Source organism: Larimichthys crocea, chromosome XVIII (assembly GCF_000972845.2).
Source record: "Larimichthys crocea isolate SSNF chromosome XVIII, L_crocea_2.0, whole genome shotgun sequence".
Classification (NCBI taxonomy): domain Eukaryota; kingdom Metazoa; phylum Chordata; class Actinopteri; family Sciaenidae; genus Larimichthys; species Larimichthys crocea.
Genome location: NC_040028.1, coordinates 10,815,960 through 10,832,043, shown reverse-complemented (window position 1 = coordinate 10,832,043; position 16,084 = coordinate 10,815,960).

The window sequence follows — 16,084 nt, the reverse complement described above, 5'->3', positions numbered from 1 at the left end:
TTCAAGAGCTAGTCTCAGTTTATTGTCGGGGCATAATTCCTTTTAAGTACATTTTGACATGTTTACATGGACAGAAGTATCTTTACTGTAATAAAGTGACTTCAGACTTAACTGTTTTGACATTTTATTTTAACTATTTTTGAGCTTCAGCTTCAAAATAGATCCAAATGTCCATGTCAAATTCTTACTAAATGCATTTGTTTTGTAAGTTTTCATGAGGGCTTTGTGGTATTCCCTTACAACCTATATCCACTTTAAGATTGATAGAATGATTTCCATGTTCCCAGACTGGTGTAAATTTTCACATATCTATACAACACAAGGCTTTAGAAGTCACACATTTGTGTTCAATTTAGTATTTGCTGTCGGTAGATCTGTTTAATCTACTTACCCTTTTTTCCCAGAGAGTCATGCCCTGAGTCATCTTCCACCAGTGATTCAGAAGCAGCGCTTTCTTGATTGGAAATGTTACCAGCTGAAATATTATTCATGTTGGTTCCCAAAAAAATCTTGAATGTAGAACTAAACCCTAACCGACCCAGACAATAAGCTGGCAAATTTAGAACAACTGAAGAAATTGTGGCATGTCTAGCCCAATAACGCCCCACCTGGTGTCATAAACAATTATGCAGCTGTCTCCATGGTAACGGGTTGTGGTCATATCTTGAAAGAGAAAAATTACAGAGATTCGAAGAAAGAAATTAAAGGTGGAGACAAGAACTTTTTGATGGATAGAGGAAAGATGGAGGGGGTTGGAGAGATCTATCACCAATAAAAGGGATGTTTATGGCAGCTTCTTTCATATCCTCTGCCTTTAAAGCCAAAAGGAGCCTGGGATGCAGCCTCATTAAACAATATGAGGGCTCTTTATCATGTGGCAACCCACCGGAAGTAGGGCTGTGACCCATCTTGGGTTCCGACCCATCGTTTAAGAAGCAAGGGTTTTACGGGAAGTGTGAATGTGGTGTGCGATGAAAGGATGGCATGAGGTGTGTGTGTGGATGTCTGTTTGTGTGTGTGTCTGCAGTGCACGCTATTATTATGTTGCTGCGGTTGTAATGATGTAAGATGTTCGCAAGGGAGTAAACAAGAGCAGCACGCTATCTAGAAACAGCATATGAAAACATCATGTTTCTGTGGGTCTCAAATGATTAAGAAATCTTTATGGTCAAGAGATAAAAGTAATAATTTGCCAATTTAGACCCCCGTTCGACCAAAAATCTGGGTTTTATGTGTTTTGAGGGGGGGCTTAATTGTACAATTACAAATGTGGTTTTGTTCATATATGTCTGAGAAACACACAGTTGATATGCTGTAGACTTTTTACTGAAGACTATGGAAACCATCCATTGCACAATAAAAGACATTTTTAACCTGTTTCCTAAATTACAACCCTTTATCTAATCCAAACAACCAAAGCAGCAACTGGCTGCTTACCTGAATAGAAAACTCTAGCCTCTTTTTATTGTATAGTGGGTGGAATAGTTTTTTATTCAGATGGTTACAAGAATTTTTTAGGAATCTGAAAACATTTTTGAGTCTTATTAAACAACCTTTTGGATTTTTTTAAAGATCACCATTATCTTTCTGAGAAAGTTGTCAATGCTTGTTCATGACAGCCAACCTTTGAGTCTATCAGGCATCACACTCAAAGACACATTCACTCTCATATGTTCAGGGAATTTTTAACATGCAGTTAAGGTACTCTGCCGAGATTTTCTATTTTTTATTGTTATAAAACTGTTTTCATAGAGCATTTTAGTATGTATCCGTAGGGGCTAGTAATTATGTTGAACACACTCCTATCGAAAAAACCTGCATTCTTCTTCACCACTTTGATAGGAACTTTGCTTTACTTCTTTTACTTTTACTTCTTTTACACTATACAGCTGCTCTTTTTTTTTCTTTTTTTTAAGCTTTTAGCCTCACCAGTGGCGTGGAACACTTTGTTCCACACTGATACTGTTAAATAGATTGTTGTGACATTTTATATAGACATTCACGGTCCCAAGAGGATAAATCCTTATTACTTTAATGATCCCCAGACATTTAATCTACTGTAGCACCACTAGAAGGTCAAGGCTAACCTAATAAAACAAATTTGCCACAGAGGCTTTACAACGTGTACAGCATACAACACCATCTACCCTAAAACCATCTGACCAGCCAGAGTTTTAACTTATCCTGTGAATTATGTTGACACTAGATGGATGGATGGCACATATTTTGTACAGACATGGTTCACAGACAATATATTAAAATGACTTTAGTGATCATCTGAGTTCCTCTAGCGACACCATGACATTTATAGTTCTGAGTAAAAGGTCAACTACTGCATGAATTGCTCTGAAATGTGGTACAGACATTCATATTACCCTCAGGGTGAACTGTAATAACTTTGGTGACCCTGCATCACTTTTCATATTTCAATTTACTTTGCTCTGAGACCAAACACTTGAAAAAACAAATGATGAACATTGTGTTTAGTGCTTCTTAGCAAATGTTAGAATGCTAAGAAACTTGTTTTGAAAATTGTTTTTACTGTTAAACCTGAGGAGCTGTTTGCTACTGTTCAACCATCAGCCATCGTATTGCACCTAACCAGGCAATACTCAAATATTACATGGTATCATTACTGGAATTGTTGGAAACAGTTCACATACATATTTGATGACCAATTTAGAAATCATAACCCCTTTACATGAACACATGCAGGATTAATATAACACTGAATTACACTGTAATTTGTGGACTTGACTGGTAAAGTTAGTCACATGATCATCAACATCACATGATCAACATCAGTCCAGATGACAGAGACCAGACAGAATATCACCAGGAAAGATGCTAAGTTGTGTAGATGCCAGGTGATCTTTGACTTCAAAGGATTTGAAGGTGAATAATCACAATATAATGTTTAATAGTATGTTAACTTGGTTCAGCTGAAGTGGATGTAAACATCCTAAAAGCTGCAAGTCAGCTAGCAGGTGTCATCAGGTGACCTACGTATGGAATGTAGGGTTTCTCCCCCACTGCTCTCATCTTAAATCAAGGTAGGCGTTAATAGCTACTCACTCCCAACCACTTTCTGTTACATCATCAGTGTTTGAGCATGTCCCTGATGGAGCTTGCTCAGTTGATGAAGACTGTGGGGTTGAAGTCTCAGGACAAAGCTAGTAAGTGGACATTTGAATTAAGAACGTCAAGAATGAAATTCCTTCCTTAAGCCATTAAATCATCCATCATTGTTTCACTTTAAAGTGTGCTAGAATGCAGAGCCACAACAACACAACCGTAGGCTATGTTAAGCTCCAAATTCTTGCACACCACACTGCTATATTTTAATAGGTGGCTGTGAAATTGAAAAAAATAAATCACTAATTCATAACTGAATCTTTTCTGGAAGACTGATCGATCACATAAAACACAACATATATGGCAAACTAATAAACCTTAAAAAAAACAAAAACAGAAATGTTCTTTTTCTGCTGAAATGAAACAGTGTTCCTTCTCTCTTATTGCCATCTCTTATGTGGCCCCCACCCCCACCTTCTGCCTTGTCAATCAGTAGAAGGAGGAAAAAGTCATTAAATCTCTCTGTTGGCCATATATGTAATTACAGTCTGCCTGTATGTTGCTAAATACGCCCCGGCGCTAGTCTGGTCTCACTGGTCATGTTTTTTCCTCCCACCGGCCGTGTTTAAAGCTCTTATAATTGGCAGAGGCAGCGTGTCAGGATTAGAAGCTGCTGGTTTGAAACCCTGACCCCCACCCCTCATCCCCTTTTCCCCTCTCCTGCCTGTCCCCCCGAGTGCAGAAAACCACAACCTTAAACTCCCTCTTACCCCTCTTCATTCTACTTGTAGTACATGTGTTGCATATTAAAGTCTAATAGATTCTGGTCATATAGAGGTACTGATAGTTCAGCTATTGAATACAGGTATTATGGAGAGATTAGTCTCCATTAGTTAAAATGTCATGTTAACATATTTTACTATTTCCCAGTTACAATCTTCTTGCCTCCATAATCTTCCAACAACTTATATACCTATACATAATCACTTCACTCCATGTAGTGTAATATTATACATGAACCCTATCGTGGATGACATTGTTAGCCTTGTTTAGACCTTTTACAAGTGTTAATTAAGTTGGTGTATATTTGACTGGTGCCTGCAGGACGCCTGTGGTCACCTACCTACCTCTCTCATCTCACACTACAGTCTTCTTATTCAGAACACCACTCTCCAAGTAGTCAGCCGCTGACATATTTGGCAAATGTTTATTTAATCTTTTAGAGATACCAAACTCATTATTTAAGTAGTTCCCTCATTTAGACTTTGAAACTAGAATTTTACAGTACAGTGAAATCATTTGACTCTAATGTGTTTAGATGTTGCATAAACCTGCAATGGCATTTTTTTTTTTTAGAGTGCTACAGGGCTACCCCTGTCTCACTGGCAGTAGTAAAACCCTTGTGGGTTTAGACAAATGAAGGTTGTTTAGTCCATCAAAGCATTTAAAGTTGAAATGATGGAGCTGATGGTCAGTGATGTCAGCAAAGATGTTGACTTTGTCTGAGTCAGAGCAGTTTCTGGTCAGTAGAGCCCCTAATTTCTCGGTCTGTCCGTCGCTGTCTCCCTGTTTCTGTCTCTCTTTTAACCTCTCTTCCTCTCACATCATCTCACTCTACTCTCTCTCACACATCTAAAAACTGCTGCCCTCTCATCCAGGTCAGTGTGCTGACCTGAGCCAAAAGTAAATGCATTCACAAATCCTTAAATATGCATTACGTGAAACTATGCACTAAATTATTATGCATTATATGTGCATTAGGATGTGATTTAGGTCCACGACAGGCTCAATTGCCATCATTAACCAGGGGCAACATTCTGTTTTCACTGTTTTTCTTTTTCTTTAATATCTCATGAGTTTGAAAATGAACAATGTAAATCAACATTTTTTTTGATGTGCTCATGACTGACATGTATTCATGATGACATAACAACAATGAAAAGTAGTATGTAGTGGTGGAGTTGTAATGATAAAATCACAACCTGGCAGAATTAATCTAAATTATTATGTTTGCATGATACACTATGAGGGTTTTTCTCTTTTTCTCTTTTTGATGTCAAAGTGGTGAATGTTAAAAGTTCATGTTACTGACCATGAACCAAGAGGCTTTGCGGTTCACTGCAGCCACTATGCTAATTTCTTTCTCCCCTATTGGGCCACTGCCGAGTTTGGCTACGCACATCATAATGCTGTGACGGTACTTTTTGTCTGATCAGACAAAAATTGGACCACAAATAGGGTTCCCAAGGCTCCTTAGAACTATACTATATTTATGCTGCAATAAATTTTGTTTTGTTTGCTACTTAAAGCAACATTAAAACATGAGGAAATCTATCATTTCCAGGTGTCAGCGTGATATACATGAGATATAGACGATACAGATGGGTTAATTAATTCCAAGATGGATATTTGACAAGGTAATGTTAATGCTGAGATGGTGAAATGGTGAGCAGATGTTGTTGCTGGGGAATGGAGACTGGTTGAGGTATAATTATGGTAAGGTAAAATGAGGCTGTTGATGGTGAATGAAGTCAAATGAAGACGTTGACTGGGGTGTTATTTTCAGTGAGGCCTTTATGTGTGCGACATGTTTTTGAACAGAAGCAAGCAGGGCAGAGTGGTTCATGTATGAACATAAATATGAAGACACATATTGCGCACATTAATTTATGACACTGAGACAGAAGACGATGAGTGACCTGGAGAATATATATTTAAAGTTCATGAGGTATCCTTGTTAATGTTTTCAGCAGTCAGTACATATTTAAAAAAAAACAACTAGCTGAGAGAGAGAAGTCATCAATGGCCCTGAGTCTTCTACACCTACGCATGCTTATGTAAAGGGAATCCATCAGATGTTTCAGCACCTCTAAGCACAAACACACTCAGACACAAACACACACGCAGGTCATGCATGTTCCACTCCCACCGCTGTACCACTGGTTTACTGAGTAAACATGCAGCATGCCCACAGTTAACAGGTCTACACATCCAGCTCAGTAAATTAATTCATAGGACAGCGACAGCTTCTTCTGTAACACAGATGAAGAGTTTGCTTAAAGAGAAACCCCTAGTAGAGACATCCTTAAAGAAAGTGCCCTGGGTTAGTATAGCAACATTTGAAATAATGATGAAGAATAGTAGAATGTATTCATTTATTTACTAATCTGTAACATTTGTGGCTGTTTGATCTAATCACTGTCTCACCCCTAAGACGAGATATACATGGACATTTAACCTAGGTAAAATAGACATGGCTGAGAAATTAAAACCTCTACTGTACAAATGTCTCCTTACTGTGTCATATTAAGAGTATATTAAACTGAGGAACATAGGATCCTCGGAACATATACTCCCTCATTGAGCACTATGGAAAATTTGAACTGTGAATAAAATCTGGAAGATAGAGACATGTTTGACTAGTAGTTCCAACAATAAATAGGTTGAGATTTTCTTTTCAAAGCATAAATCACAGATAAATCACAGGGCAGAAGGAGTTATGTCTAATTTCTTCTTTTGGAGACAGATTGGTACATTGGCCATCATAATCATATCAACCACTTGTACTGTAGCTATGGATAGTGACAACTATCAGGGCACTTCGGCTACAGACAATCTGAGAATATAGAATATAGAATTTTATCATGGTTGAAGTGCACCAAATTCAGTTTAACTGGCCCTTTAACTTCAAGAAGACACATGGGTTTATTTATTGTTATAAAGCAAACATAGAACAAAACTGAATTTAATGTGGAGTATCTGTTAACGCTAGCTTAGTGTGTCTTCATTCACTCGTTTACCAGCCACATCTTAAGAAACCTTGCTAATGTTTCCGTGGCCTTTTCACCCTCATTGCCATGTTCTACATGGCACGTAGTCGGTCGCTCTTGATTTGAATGGACTTTATAAAAACCATTGTAATCATATGAACAATGGTGAAGTATCTAAAAGGGCCTTTGAATGGGAATGTCTTCCTTCAATAAACAGCTGAACAATAAAACACCATGCAATTTCCCTAGTTTCTGTTTTCCACTGAATAAATATTTCTCTCTCTTTGAGTCTTTGGGTGGGACTGATGTTGCCAATAAAAGAATATTCAATTTTTAAGGGTATTTCCTCTTTTGTGTTTCTTCATTATGAGCATTTTGTAATAGCCGCAAAATGGATTGTTATCTGCTATTTTGAATTTTTTGTTTCATTCTTTCCCTCTCTTTACATTCCCATTTGCTCACTCCGTACCACCCCTTTCTGTCCTCTGTTTCTCATCTTTTTTCTCTGTGCATCAACTGGATTTCCTCTTTCCTCATCTACTATACGTCTCTGTTAAATGCCTGTCCCTCAGTCTTTCCACTTGTTCTCTGTTACTCTGTACAAACCCCCCCCCCCCCACCGTGCCCAAAGGCCAACGCCCCCCACCCCCACCCCAGACAGCTGTCTCACCGCAGCACAGAGCTACGATGTGACACCGTGCTATAAATATGAGTACACACAGACACACAAAAACACATACACACACACTATAAATACCATCCCTGTGCAAAACACACTGCTGCAGTATAAATATTTAAGTATAAATGCGTAATGAATTTATTGATATGTTGCCCATGCCAGCAGGCACTGTTTTGAGCCGCAGAGTGGTGAACCAGTGTGGTGGGATTGAAGTGGTGCTGAGGGATTGTGGGAACGCATGTTCCGAGTTAGGCAGCTGACCAATCGGTGGGTTGGAAGCTGGAAGCCGCATCATAGAAAGAGCTACTGATCAGTACCAGTCTTCATAGCCATCCATCTCCCTCTTTTGCTCTTTCTTGCCCTCTTTTTTCACTTTCTTGCTTTCTTTATCTCTATTCTTTCTTTCTTGCTTGCTTGCTCCCTTTTCACTGGTATCAACCCTGATTCTTCCTCCGTCTTTTATCCTCCTTCTTTCTCTTATCTTTCTCCTTTTGATTCCTTTCATTCTGTCATACCCTCGGTCTCTTTTTTTTCGTGTGCTTTTGTCTTTGTCACTTTTTTCTGTCATTCAAAGCATCTCTCTGTCTTTACCTCTCAATCAAGTCTTTTTTTCTTCACACTTCCTCAAGATGAAGGTTTGTAATTGATGGTTGCACACAAGCTCGACGAGCACATGTCTGATTTATGAATGGGGATGTTTTTTGTCTGAAAATGTGTGCAAAATGAGAGAAAATCGTCCCCACAGTTCCACCCAGACTTGTGTAAATAAACAGGTTTTCAGCAAAGCGAGCAAGAAGTCGACCGAGATGTATGTTTGTACGGACGTCAAATGACAGTTTCTCGTGTTGCTTAATGGATACTGAACACTTTCATTTGGCTTTTTTCATAACTGTAGGAGTAATGTTATCCTACTTGACTGTGATGCCTTCCAGTGCAAATGAATTTATCAACCAGATTAACTCAAAAAGCGAAGGAAGTGCCTTATGATTGAACAGTCACTTAAAAAGGGGTCATTGCTGATGGACTGACTAATGCAAACTGTTCAGTTATTATGTAACATCAATCTCGAAAATAACAACAGAGCATATGATCAAAACAACAGATATTTTTTATTGCATTGTACCGATGTGAATGCATTTATTTGATTGTACTACTGAAAAAAAGATTGAGGTACCAAAAAAAAGAAACAAAACCGACTCACACACTGTAGCTATTGTACTTTTAGTTTTATTGGGAGTAGCCAGTATCACTTCCTTTTGATAAAAATCTTGATTAACCCTGCTGTTTGTTCAATAAAATTGTTCCAGTGTCCCAATTTCCTTCCTCTATAGCAGCTGTTCCACTATTAGCCTCATGGGAAAGTGAATCAGATGTGAATTTCTAAATATACTTTTTATACTTTCTGTGCTTCGAGCAGTGTGGAAAAGTTTTGCTTTGCTTGCTATAGCTAAATTAGCAAAAGAGCCGTGACTCTAAATGTGAATGATTAGATAAGCCGGATTTGAATATGTTGGATTTCATTGAAGCTAGTCCAGTCCCGCTATGTCTGCATGCGACTTTAAGGAGATTCCATTCAGCTTTGCAAAGTATTTCTCAAGTTGCAGACATTCAGAGTTGCAAACAAAACTTAACTTGTTACTTCAAAGGAAACCACGGCAGATGTGTTTTCTTCCCAGAATAACATGTTGATGGCAACAGATGTTGAAATATTCTGTCTGGAGACTTGTTATCCAGATATAGTGTTACTGATAAATCTTCGATTGTATCTAGAATGAATGTACTCTGGTACTCTGACCATCATAACACTGATACTGGATTCTCGATGTAGGCGTTGTTAGAATTAGCATCATCAGCTGGAGGCTGCGTGCCTTAGGGGCAGTTAATGAGGTTGCTGAATAGTTTGTGGTGCCTATGCGGGTAGACGATAGGAGTGGCAACTAAACGAATTTCATTGTGTTATTTGGATTGGATTACTGAATAATTGAGGAACATAGGAAATCACTGGACCCTCATGTGTCTGAAGCCAGCTACCTACCTGAGATAAAACTCTCTGTAGTGACAGCTGCACTCTGTTATAGCATGTTCACTCTCCTCCTAATCTGTCTGCTGTGTCAGACATCATTAAGCACTACATCACCCTCTCTATCCTCCACCCTTGAGGGGTTATGTGGCTCTGCATTTTCCACGTTTCTATCCTATCTGGTGGGTCGCTCCAATCAGGTGACATGGAATACATCTCTGTCTGAAACACGCAGCCTGGACCCCTTGACTTTCTCCCTGTACAAGTGGACACTTGGTTCTGTCATACACTTGCTGTCATACTCTTCTACTAGTGCTATGCTGATGACACCCAGCTATTCTTGTCATCACACCATCTGACAATCAGATGAGCATGTGTTACTATTGCCAAGACTGGGTACATGTTAGTGTTAGACCTTAAAGTCTGTGTAAAGGCAATTCTGTGATTTCTTAGTTGGAGGTTGAAACAGTTTTTCACCAGTTTTCAGTCCAGGATTTTTTTGGGCTGTCCTAAAGTGTGGCTCGATGACACACTGAGGCCACCCTGAGCATACCCCTGCACCCCTAGCAGAGAGATAGAGATGAATTTATCTAGCTCAGAGCGTTTCAAAGGTAGTCATGTCATTTTCTGAACTCATCTGACACGTTTCAGCTTTGCTTTTTGGTCATTCAGCAGACACACCCCCACAATTCTGGAGCTGTGAATACTGCTCATTTTCACCCAATTTTGACACCTAATTTCATAAACTTGTCGATATTTTAATCATTCAAATGATTCTCTGGGTGGTTAATAACACTTTCTTATTTGGTCTGACAAACTAAGAACCCATATTTATCATTACTTTACATGGACTTTAACAATAAACTGTCCTCACAATAACAAAACACCTGAACCTAAAGGGACCTGACTGAAGACAGTCAAACCAGATCTGAGTTGTCAGTATAGAATGATTAAATCCATTCTGAAACATGGTGACCCAGTCTTGCCTACAGTTCGCTTGGACTGCCACAGGTACATGATGACACACAGACACAAGAGCCATTACAATAGGTAGACAGTAGTACTGACTATCTTTCGATCTAGATCTCAAGGATTTGTCTACACCTATAGGACCCTATAGCGCTCATCTTGATCAAGGTTCTTCATTGTACAGGCCCCATAGGGATGCAATCACCTCAGTCCAGTCAGGACAGTATAATCAGTACCCTATGTATTAAAAAATGAAATAAAACAGCACTTCTACTGTAGTACTAATGAAAGGGATTTGCCATCTAGCACTTGGTCCTATGGAGGCTGAATGGGAGGGGAGAAACAATGATGTTGTTTTTCAGTAAGCCTTTCTGATCCTCTCTCATTTCCCCTCCTAACTCTGTATTCTCTCTCGCTGTCTTCACACCTTCCCATTGTGTTTACATCTTCTCCTTCCACACTACCAAATCTTTCTGTCATCCTTTACCCTCCACTGACCTCCTCTCTCTTCATCTGTGGACGTTCTCCCTTCCTCATCTCACATCAACGCTCCCCCTCTGTGTCCCTCCCTGTGTTTTTTGGAAAGCCACGTCCCTCTGTCCTTCTTCCAGCTCCACTCATTAGAGGTTACTGTTGTTTTCCTCTGATTCCGGTTACTATGTCTGTCTGTATGTCTATGTGCATGCCTGTGAGTGTGTATGCATGTGTGTAAGAGTATCTCCTCGTTAGCCCATTCCTGTGTTTACCTTCGAGCACCCAGGGTAATCATATTGTCACAGCCTATTTCAGGGTGCCCACTCAAACTCTCTCCGCTTCCCTGCCTCACTTGCGCTTCTCCACCCATCCCTTTTGCTCTTCATCCTAACTCCACTTCACTTGTTATCCTCTTTTTTCTGACTTTACCTGCCTGTCTTTCTCTATCCTCTTTTCCGTTTTGCTTGTTGTTTTCTCCTAGCTTTCATTCCCTCTCTCTCTCTCTCTCTCTCTCTCTCTCTCTCTTTCTCACTTGCCCTCCTCCCCTTTCGCTTTCTCTCCCTCTTTCTGCCCAAAGTTCTGCAGCCCAGCTGGCATGGTTTTCTAGTGGTGTAGTAAAATATAAATATAATAAGGACGTTTTTGAGCTGGTGAATCCATTCTGAGCAGAGAAACATCACCACAGAGCCCACAGATGTGGCACACGCTCAGGAGAGAGAGAGAAAGAGAGAGAGAGGGATGGAGAGAGGGAGGAGAAAAACTGACATGGAGAGAGAGTACAGCAGAAGCACTGACTGCATTATTGTTGGCATTACCCAGCTACTGGACTTGTTATTAGGACACTTCATACAAATTTGACTCAAGTCTTCGTCAACAATCTTCAAGCAAGTCTCCAATCTTTTGAGTCTCACTCAGCCCTCAAGTCTTATTTTAAGACTAGTCTTTATACAGGACTTTAAAAAGAAAAAAATATATCAACATGTAATTAATAAATACCCGAGTCAAGGGCAATTATGAAAAGTTCAACTGCTCGCTGTGGTAGAAGTTTGTTTTCCCAGTTGCAGCTTGATTTAGACTGTTACACTGGTGTCAGTACTCAATCATGGTTAGCACCATGAATTTCTCTTCTCTTCTCTTCTCTTCTCTTCTCTTCTCTTCTCTTCTCAGCAAAGAGAAGACAACTTTGATTCTATTGTATTCCTTCATTTTTTATCATTATTCTTAGTATTTTATGCTGGACAGAGAATTCTGGGAAGCAGTGCGTGCACATTCGCATGCGTGTAATTGTACGAGACTGTTTTCCTGTCATGCAATTTTCTACCCGTGCATTAATGCTTCAGTAAAAGTTGCACGTGTTCTCTCTGCTGCACTGCATTCGTGTGTGTGTTTGATGACCTATGGCTGTGGCTACCTGCATGCTTGTGCACCGCCAAGCATATGTGTTTAGTGTCAGAGCGCAGCATACTTCAGTCCCCTGGGCAGTTCTTTGTTTGCTTTAGCCATGCGGTGGCTAGCCTAGCCCGCTAACTCCAAGACACATTTAGCCTGTGCTCCACTTTTATATCATCCTGCTTTTATTTTCCTTCTGTCTGCTCTCTGACCAAACACGCTGCACTGAACTGCCCTTTAGCAAAACTAGTACTGGTGCGACTCTGAGCCATTGATAGACAGATTTGGTCATTGTGGTTTTCACTGGCTGCAAAGAAAGCTCCGGTTTAGTTCCTAAATTGCTTGCAATGGGCCAAGGAAGGACCCGCTGCCAAAAATGTATGGCAAAATGTGTGAAGGTTAGAGGGCGGCACATCCAGGAAGTTTTATCTCCTTGTCTTGGAAGATTAAGGCTTACAAGGTTTCAGACAGAACCACTCAGATGCCTCGAAGCCTTAGTGTATGTTAGGTGTTTATTGTGGTCTGGGGTTGGACGCCGGAGTGTGTGGAGGGACAGACGGAGGAGGAGTAGGAGGAAGAGGGATGGTGGTTTTAGCCACCAGCTGTTGTTACCTTGAGTATAACGTCCTTTAACCCCCATTACAGCGAATCACCACAAGCCACAAACACGCCAGCTTCCACCGACTGCAAAACAACCAAATCTCACTTGTTTACCGGCTAATCTGCCATGTATTCACTCTCCCTTACTCATACAACCCCCCTCTCTCATCTTTTTTTCTTTCATCAACTTTCAAAAAAAATTCACATCTTGCTCCCACATTTCGCGATATGTTCTTCCCAAGCCCTTTGTACAATTTTCTCACCCTCTTTCTGTGTCATACTTTTTTTTTTCTTTCACATCCTCTCCATCCCTTTCTATTCATCTCCTTCTTTCCTTTCATCTGTGTCTTCTTCCTTTTGCCCCACTCAGAGCCTTTGTTGGTTAGGGCTCTGGGTATGCGTGGGTAACCCCGATGCCCATGTGAAGGCCCTGTGCTGTGGACTCACAGAGCCCCAGTGCCAGTAGATGAAAGCACTGAGAGATTCTGGGGCTGGCACCCATCTCCCTCTGTCCTGCCACCGTGGCCTCTTATTTCACAGAGAAAATTAATAACTTTAACAAACATCAATGAGCAAGGCCTGATGCCTGGTTGGCGTGTCGGCTGGCTTGGTGCACGTGCGTGTGTTTGTGTGTGTATCTGTAAGCAGAGTGTGTGTGTACTGTGCTCACAAGGCTGGATATGTGTATATGTGTGCTTGTGTGTTTGTGGTCCAACGCATGTGTGTTTTAGCTTGTACCTTATAGCATGTGAACCATTGCAGTCGTGCAGAAAGAGCCTATCAGAAATAGTCTAAGACAGAGAAATTGACAGGTTGATGAATACTAACAGAGAAAGACGATTTTTTGGAAGGGTTGTGGGGTGTCAGGCTCCACTCTGGCTTGGCATGATCAGATTGTTGAAAGGCCATGGTGTCCTTTCTTGAGGCAAACAGGAACTGAAAGATGGATGGATGAAGGGAGGAATGGATGGATGGATGGGAGAATGTGACCACTTCTGAAGCATTGTCGACAGCCACGCTGAATAGGCAGCAGGCCTGCCTGGAGCCACGCCCGTATTTATGATCTACAAAGGAAGGATGACACACACACACACATGCACTCACGCACAACCACAAAATGGTGATAGTTACAGGAAAACATATGCCTGTGCAAACGTGGGTACACACAAATTTGCATATAGATTTTTTGCTCACGCATGCACACAACCACTCAGCACTCAGAATGGTGCAAAGGACCGTGCCTTACATGCAACAATGTCTATACGCTGACTGTGGCGGAGGTGCTGTACAAGGTGCTGACCTGCGCAGTGGTATCAGGTTGGTGTTCAGCTCAAGAACATTTACTTTAAACAGGCAGGAGGAGCCGACCGAACCACCAACCCTTGGTTGGTCTAGTGTGTGATTTAGAGCTAGGCTATCAAAACCAATGCAGTTCATGCTGTTTTATTTATTGTGAGGTGAAAATGCATAGGAATACAGTCAGTTAAGGGAATTTGAACCATTTCTAGAACCATCTTAATAATACAACACAATAGGTGTTTGCTTTTGGCCTGTGGTACAGGATTAACTTTTAATTTTGGCATCCTGATTTAGGGCAGAATATGGTTGAAATGGAATATGATATTCATACATATGTTTTCATTGGGCAGGGTGAGGGTGAGGCCAGGGGTATTCCGTTGCTTGCAACCTTGTGGCAAGATGCCACTGAAAACTACACACTGAACCTTTGAAGGGGTTGTACGATGTTTTGGGAAATATGCTTAATCTGCAGACTTAGATCCGAAGATTAATACCATGCCCATGTCTGTATGGTAAATATGGAACTACCACCAGCAGCATGGATAGCTTAGCTTAGCATAAAGACTAGAAACAGGGGGAACCAACTAGCTCAGCTCTGTCTCAACAGCACATCTTCTCACCATGTTATATCAAGTTTGTAAGCGTAAAAAGGACTTGTTTCTTAAATGGGGTCATGTGTTGGACTATTTCTTGGCCAGGAACAGGGACTTCCTAAAGTTTTGTTGTCATTGTAAGGTTGGCAGGCAACCAGTGGAAACTCCAAGAAGTTACTTCTCCCGCCAAGGAATAGTTTGGCATTTAACCCACCGAAAAGCTACAACTTGTCATGTATTAAAAAACAAAACAAAAACAAACAGTGTTTGTACGGATAAAATATAACATGTTAATCACTAGCCTTTCCATATGCTAGTGGATGATTTAGTTATCTTTGGACAGAGTCAGTTTCTCTGCTTTTTGCTAAGCTAAGTAAACTAGCTGCTGGCTGTACCCTTATAATTACTAGACGGACTGATGCTGGTGTCGATTTTCTGGTCCAGCTCTCGGAAAGAAAGCTAATAAGCCTATCTAAGTGTTGCTTGAATGGTCAACATGCTCTACCACATGATGCATCGGCTCCCATTGATATAACTAACAGGATGGAGGGTCAACATTTTAGCTGCAAGATTTCACAAAAGGTGGCCGATGGCCATGCCCTCACCACTTTTTAAATAATGAAGCAAGTACAAATATCCCCCGTATCCCCTGTCACTCAATTCCCCTTCTATGATGAGGTGATACTTCATTATCAGAGCATTTCCACCTTACAAAGCTTAGGCTCAAACACTGAAACCTCTATATGACAAATATTGATTTCTTTTAACTGGCTTGTATGTTCCATACCAGGAAAGTTCTAATGAATTTACACAAGTGTCAGTTGATGTTCTATTTCGGCAAAAAGGTAAACACGGCTATAGATGGATGTTTACCATGTGTGAATCTCTCTCTTTGCTTTACTCTGTTCCATCAAGAGACATGAAAAGTGGCGGAGCAGCAAAAATACTTTATGGTGTTTACACTCACAAATAATAAAACATAAATTGTGGAAACCCTCAGCCTTGTACAGTTCAGTTCATTCAAAGGGAGTCTGCCCTGAGAAACAGGGGTGAGACCACTGATTTTCTGCTGGCAAATATTTGAAGAGCTAATTTGGAGGGCTTGGGTTTGCTGGTGTTAAACAGTGTGCATGTGTGTGTGTGTGTGTCAGCCACATAGCCATCAGCTGCGGATCCAGACAGCCAAAAGTTATTAAATTAAAAATGTAATTTGTCC